The sequence below is a fragment of the Onychomys torridus genome, chromosome 8 (assembly GCF_903995425.1).
Source record: "Onychomys torridus chromosome 8, mOncTor1.1, whole genome shotgun sequence".
NCBI lineage: Eukaryota > Metazoa > Chordata > Mammalia > Rodentia > Cricetidae > Onychomys > Onychomys torridus.
This window is the reverse complement of record NC_050450.1, coordinates 97,234,968-97,241,299: the sequence shown is the minus strand read 5'-3', so window position 1 is coordinate 97,241,299 and position 6,332 is coordinate 97,234,968. Positions and strand designations below refer to the sequence as shown.

At 44.7% G+C, this 6,332-nt stretch overlaps 1 long non-coding RNA gene across 1 annotated transcript in view; it reads right to left on the bottom strand.

Annotated features, from left to right (window-relative positions):
* LOC118589392 overlaps positions 1-5,763 on the bottom strand; it is a 23,666-nt gene extending 17,903 nt beyond the window's left edge. The window contains exon 1 of the long non-coding RNA XR_004945667.1: positions 5,436-5,763. This is a non-coding gene — a long non-coding RNA (uncharacterized LOC118589392). The remainder of the gene's footprint in view (positions 1-5,435) is intronic.
* Between the last annotated feature and the right edge of the window lie 569 nt (positions 5,764-6,332).

Genomic DNA, 6,332 nt, shown 5'->3' with positions numbered 1-6,332 from the left:
CATATCACAGGTGTGGAGGGTATCAGACAGCAGGAAGTGGCTCTGAGGGGGTAGGAAGGACTTATGGACAAGGAGAGACTTTCCTCCACCTAGCTTCCTGCGTGTACCCCAACAACACTTCCCTTTTCTTTATCCTTCTGTGTCTGCCATGTCATCCTGGGAGTCCCTTCCTCCCTCACAGGAGCTAAAGCTGTGCTTCTGGTGAGATTTCCTAGATGTTTCTGTAGACGCCTTCCAGCACACACTGATGGCTCTTTCCAAACAGGATGTTTCTCTTGCATAACCTGCTTTGACTGCTGCTACCAGTGCCTGCTTGGCAGGGCGGGAGCAACTCTCTTGCTTTTCACAAATTATGTCTAGTCCTCAAGCCTAAGAACACCCACATAATTCAAGTCCTTACACTAGCCTCGCTCACCAGTTTCCAGTGCTTTCTAGGTGGGTTGTTGCTATAACCTGCTCTGGCCTGCCACTTCTGCACACCCTCCTTTTTGTTACCTTCTAGAATCTTCTAAAGCAAGGCAAACCATGGGCTGGGAACGTGTCTTACTTTGTAGAATGCTTGCACAGCATGCATGAAGCCCTGGGTTCCATCTCCAGCACTGCATAAATGAGCATGCTGGTGCTCGCCGGTTCACACCTGTACCTCCAACACCTGGGAAGTGGAGGTAGGAAGGTTCATCCTTGGCTACAGTAAGTTCAAGGCCAACCTGGGCTTTCCAAGATACTGTCTCAATGTTCAAAAGAAAACAAATGACAAATAAAAGCCACCACCAACAAAGAGATAGATTATGAAGGTTCTACCTCCCTCTTCAGCTTCCAGTTGCCTATGGAACAACACTGAATCCTGTTGTGTACCAATATGTCGCTGTTTCCATGCATACTGTGCACTGCCATCCCTCCATGCCTTAAGGCATGATGTCCTCACATGCTAGCTTAGAATAGGCGGGCCATGAGCAGAAGTTAGGGCTGTGTGTGTGTGTGTGTGTGTGTGTGTGTGTTTTCCAGACTCATGCCTTGATGGACAAACTGTCCACATTTCTCCCTCTTCCTGGTACTGTGATCAGGAGCACACAGGATGGAATGAGGGGCACTGAGGGTAGCACCCTGAATGGTTGAGTCATGCATGACATCCAAGGAAGGACCTGGGTGTTGCTGAACTTGATTAGCATTTACAAAAGGGAAATTAACCTTTGTGGTATTCAGCTGTGTTACCACAGCATGACCTAGTCTGTCCTGACTAAGACTCTCATTTTCTGCCAGTTAAAATCACTGTCTTTAGTGGGACATGGGACGCAAACCTGAAATGCCAGCATGTGGGAGGCTGAGGATATGTTCCAGGACAGTCTGGTTTACATAGAAAGCCTGTCTCAAACAAACTCAAACAGCAAATAGAGACAACCTTTCTCCCTTTAAGGTCCTGCTTAAATGTTTCCTTCTTCCTTCCTTCCTTCCTTCCTTCCTTCCTTCCTTCCTTCCTTCCTTTCTTTCTTCCTCCCTTCTTCCCTTCCTCCCTTCCTCTCTCCCTCCCTCCCTTCCTTCCTTCTTCCCTCCCTCCCTCCCTTCCTTCTTTCCTTCCTTTTAAAATTTTATTATTTATGTGTTTCTGCATGTGCTTATGTGCACCACACACATGCAGGTGCCAGTGGAGGTTGGAAGAGGGCATCATTTCCCCTGGAACTGAAATTACAGGTGGGTGTGAACCCCTGATGTGGTTGGTAGGAACTGAACCTAGATCCTCTGCAAGAGCAGCAAGTGCTCTTAACTGCTGAGCCATCTCCCCAGGCCCCAAATGCTACTTCTCTTAAAGTCTCTCAGAACCAGCCCTTCCCTAGTGACGATTAATCCCTTCCCTTTGGGTTTTTGCAGTGTGTGTGACTTAGGTCCATTTGACACTTAATGCTCAGCGTTATGGTTGTGTATGGGTGTGCAGTGACAGAATGGTCAGAAGATATGAATCCTAGAGCCAGACTGGCTGTGTTCACACCTCAGTCCTGCCAGCTACATCACTGAGATCTTCATTGAGCTATTCCGTCTTCTGCAACCTTGGTTCATGCTTGCACACCCCCACCCCCACCCCAGGACTTACCAGGTCACCTGATGTTATAACGGATGCCTGTTTGCCAGCCTTCTTACAATTTTATCTCGAGAATGAGGTGTCCCGAAAAGACACCCAGCAACAGGAGTCACAGTGCAAAGCCAGAAGGTTCTGGAAACCAGGGGACCTTTCAAGCAGAGCAGGTTATTTGACTGTAAGGCAAGCATCACAACAGTTTTCTCCTGAAAATGAATTCTCACTGCAGGGGCAGAACTCGGAGAGCGAGAGGTGCTGCCTGCTACCTCTTGAGAATCATGTTCCCCATTGTTTTTATGCATCCATCAAGACAATTTTTATTTTATTTTTCTACTAAAAATAGTGGTTTGAAAGAAAATGGCCCCCAAAGGAAGTGGCACTATTAAGATGTGGCTTGTTGAGGTAGGTGTGGCCTTGTTGGAAGTGTGTCACTGTGGGGGCAGGCTTTGAGGTCTCTTTTGCTCAAGTTTCCCTCAGTGTGAGTCAGCAGACTTTTTGTTGCCTGCAAGATGTAGCACTCTCAGCTCCAGCACCACATCTGCCTGCACGCCGCCATGCTTCCCATCATGATGACAATGGACTGAACCTCTGGAACTGTAAGCAAGCACTCCAATTGAATGTTTTATTTCCAAGAGTTGCCATGGTCATGGTGTCTCTTCACAGCAATAGAAACCCTAACTAAGACAACCAGTGTGATGAATTATTTTGGGTCATCGTTCTCTTTAGTGTTGGAGATTGAAACTTGGGCTCAAGCATGCCCAGGTAAGCACTCTGAGGCTGAGCTACACCCTCAGCACAGCTTGATTGAATTTAGAACATTAAATTACTATTGCATTCCTGGAATAAAGCCAGGAATAAAGATGTTTTCTTGGTTTTATTCATTAATATTTCATTTATAATTTTGCATCTGTACTCGTGTGTGTGTGTGTGTGTGTGTGTGTGTGTGTGTGTGTGTGTGTTTCTGTGTGTGTTGGGGACAGTGTCTCACTATGTAGTCCTGGCTGGCTTGAAGCTCACTATGTAGACTCAGCTGGTCTCTCAAAATCGTGCTCCTTTTGCCTCTGACCGCCCCCCCTGCCCCAGTGCTGGGATTACATGCATGACCCACTCCACTCGGCTGCATCTGTTCTCATAATTGAGAGTTATTTTTCCTCCCTTAGGAAACCATTTAATTCAGTCCAGTTTTGATGCTACCAAGTTCACATCAGATACAGTAGGCATAAAGACCCAGTCCAATGTGACTGCCACCCACTTCAGATGCCAGTCACAAGTCCCAGACAACTCCTACTTCTGAGCAACCGGCTTAAGATCTCAGGATCTCCACACCCCACTTCAGGTTTGGCAATTTGCTAGAACAAATCAGTAAATCATTTTATTGATGGTTACTGATTTATTATAAAGGGGACAACTTAGAATCAGCCAAGTAGAAGCTATGCAGAACACAAAGTATGGGGGATAGTGCGTTGAGCTTCCACACCTTGTCTAGCCAGGAAAAGGTGCCACTCAAGTAGGTGGACCTTCCTACTTTGGTTAACACAACCAAGATGCCCAAAGGCCCAGGTTCCAGGTGATTCTAGTTTCTGAAAAGTTGATTGTTGTGGAATATTAGTTTAAGATGTGTTACGTTCATTTATGCTGTGGAATATTTGTTTAAATATGCAAATATATGTTGCATTCTTTTATGTTGTATTTGTTTAACTCTGTAAAGCTGTGTTACTTTGCCTGTTTAAAACACCTGATTGGTCTAATAAAGAGCTGAATGGCCAATAGCTAGGCAGGAAAGAAGGATAGGCAGGGCTGGTAGGCAGAGAGAATAAATAGGAGGAAGAAGAGGGAGGAGTGAGAAGAGGAGAAGGAGAGGAAGATGCCAGGGACCAGCCACCCAGCCATTCAGCCAGCCATGGAGTAAGAAGGGAAGAAAGACATATAAAATAAAGAAAGTTAAAAAAAAAAAAAACAGAGGCAAAATGTAGAAGAAGAGAAACGGGTTAATTTAAGTTAGAAAAGCTGACTAGAAACAAGTCAAGCTAAGGCTAGGCATTCATAAGTAAGAATAAGTCTCCATGTACTTATTTGGGAGCTGGGTGGTGGGCCCCCAAAGAGTAAAATAAAAAAAAAAAACTACAGTTGACAGTTAATGTATTTTCTTTTTCAACCACCTACTTCATTCTAGATTTTCTTCCTTTCTTTTGGATCAACTTTTCCTTCTGTTTTATTCTTTTTCTTCCTCATTTTTTGTTATGCATTCTTTCTCTTTAGCCATTATCCCAGCAATTAGACAATATGTAATTGCATTATTTAATCTTCTGTGGCTGTGATAAAATATGTGATAAAAATATGTGTGGCTGTGGTAAGACACCATGACCAAAACCTACTTATAGAAGAAAGATTTTATTTCAGTTTATGGTTCCAGAGGGATCAGAGCTCATCATGGCAGGGAGACATGGCAGCAGGCAGGCCAGCATGGTGGCTGAGGCCAACTGCTCACATCTTCAACCTTGAGCAGGAAGCAGAGAGATCATGATGGAAGTGGGACCAGGGTATACTTCTCAAAGCCCACCCTCGGTGATGTACTTCCTCCAGCAAGGCTGTACCTCCTAAACCTACCAAACAGTGCCACCAACTGGGGACCAAGCGCTCCGATACTGGAGCCTGTGGGGGCATTTCTCATTCACACCATCACAGGAATGTTGACTTATTTACTTATTTCTGTCTACTATTGAGAATTACACTCACTAGTTTCTAAGTATTGCTAAAAACTGTAGAACACTTTATCATTCTTTATTCCCTTCTTCATCTCTGCAGCTGTCACAGGTCCTACTTCTGGACCTAACAGTTGGCTCGACACCACACTCAGTGTCACGCTCCGACTTGCCCTTCCTGGTCTTCTTCATTCCTTCTTGCATTTCTATGGTTCTGACTAGGGTCACACACTTTCACTGCGAAGATCTGTGACTAAGAAATTATTCTGGAGGCTGTTGCTTACTGCTTTATGAAATCAGCAAAAAAGCAGAAAAATTATATTTGACAAAAATGGTGTACCTTTCTCTTCTTTTCCTTTGCTAATTAATGAATTCTCAATTGAGGACCAGCGTCACATCTCAGTTATAGTGAGGGCAAAGAAGCCGAAAAGCACTGATTGACATTACTGAACAAAGGTGAGGGAGTCAGCACATCATGCATTAGGATTCCTACATTACACAATATACACATATGTATATATACATTATATATATTACATATATAGGTGACAATATTAGATTCATTCAGAAAATAGAATACATACGCCAACAGATTTTCACAAACAGAATGAGGCACATATGTGTTAAACATAAATTGTATTTAAAGAATCAAAGTTACTTACCCTCCAAGTCGATGGCTTCCTAGAGAAATGTGTGTGGCTTCTCACTCTGTGGCTCTCATCACTGGACCTCCCCGGCTGTCCCATCTGTGGCCTGCTTTCTTCCATCTTGCCAAGGTGCCTACCTCAATTCAATTCAACACTGCTTAGGCAAACTATGCCAGGGGCTTCCAGCCAGCCTTCTGGCTTCCCCATCACTTCACAGAGAAAGACCCTTTCTCTATGACCCTCATTAGTATGTCTTTCTACATGTTCCCTAAGCGGGTCTGGAGCCTGGGAGTCTGGCTGCTCTGAGCAGTGGCCTGTGTGAGGCATCAGGGTCTCCCCCGTGATTGCACTATTTGTTAGCTGTGTCTTGGTGTCTAGTACTGATTAGGTCTAGGGAGGCTGCTGGCAGCGGTGCCTGAGCTGGCAGCTGGAGCTTGAAGTGTTTTTGGAGGGAAGACTGGACATGAAATCTGAGCAGTCGGAATTCATTAAGCACCTATTGTTGCTGAAGTCTCTGTGGGAGAGTTCTGCAGAGTGTTTCACTTGTCCTCACAAAGTCTGCAAAGAAAATGCTATTATTCTCCAACTTTATCATTGACTTATTTAGTGGTGTGTGTGTGTGTGTGTGTGTGTGTGTGTGTGTGTGTGTGTGTGTGTAGGTGTAGGTGTTTGCAAACGTGTGTGAAGACAACTTTGGGTGCAATTCCTCAAGAACAGTTCACCTTGGTTTTTGACACAAGGCCTCTCACTAGGACCCTGGAACTTGCCCTTTAGGCTAGACTGGCTGGCCAGATGGTCACAACGATCTGTCTGCCAACCCTGCCCCACAGCATGACACTGTGTCTGGCTTTTTAAAAAGTTATTTATTTTTACTTTTTATATTTATTACTCAGTGTGGTGGCACATGCCTTT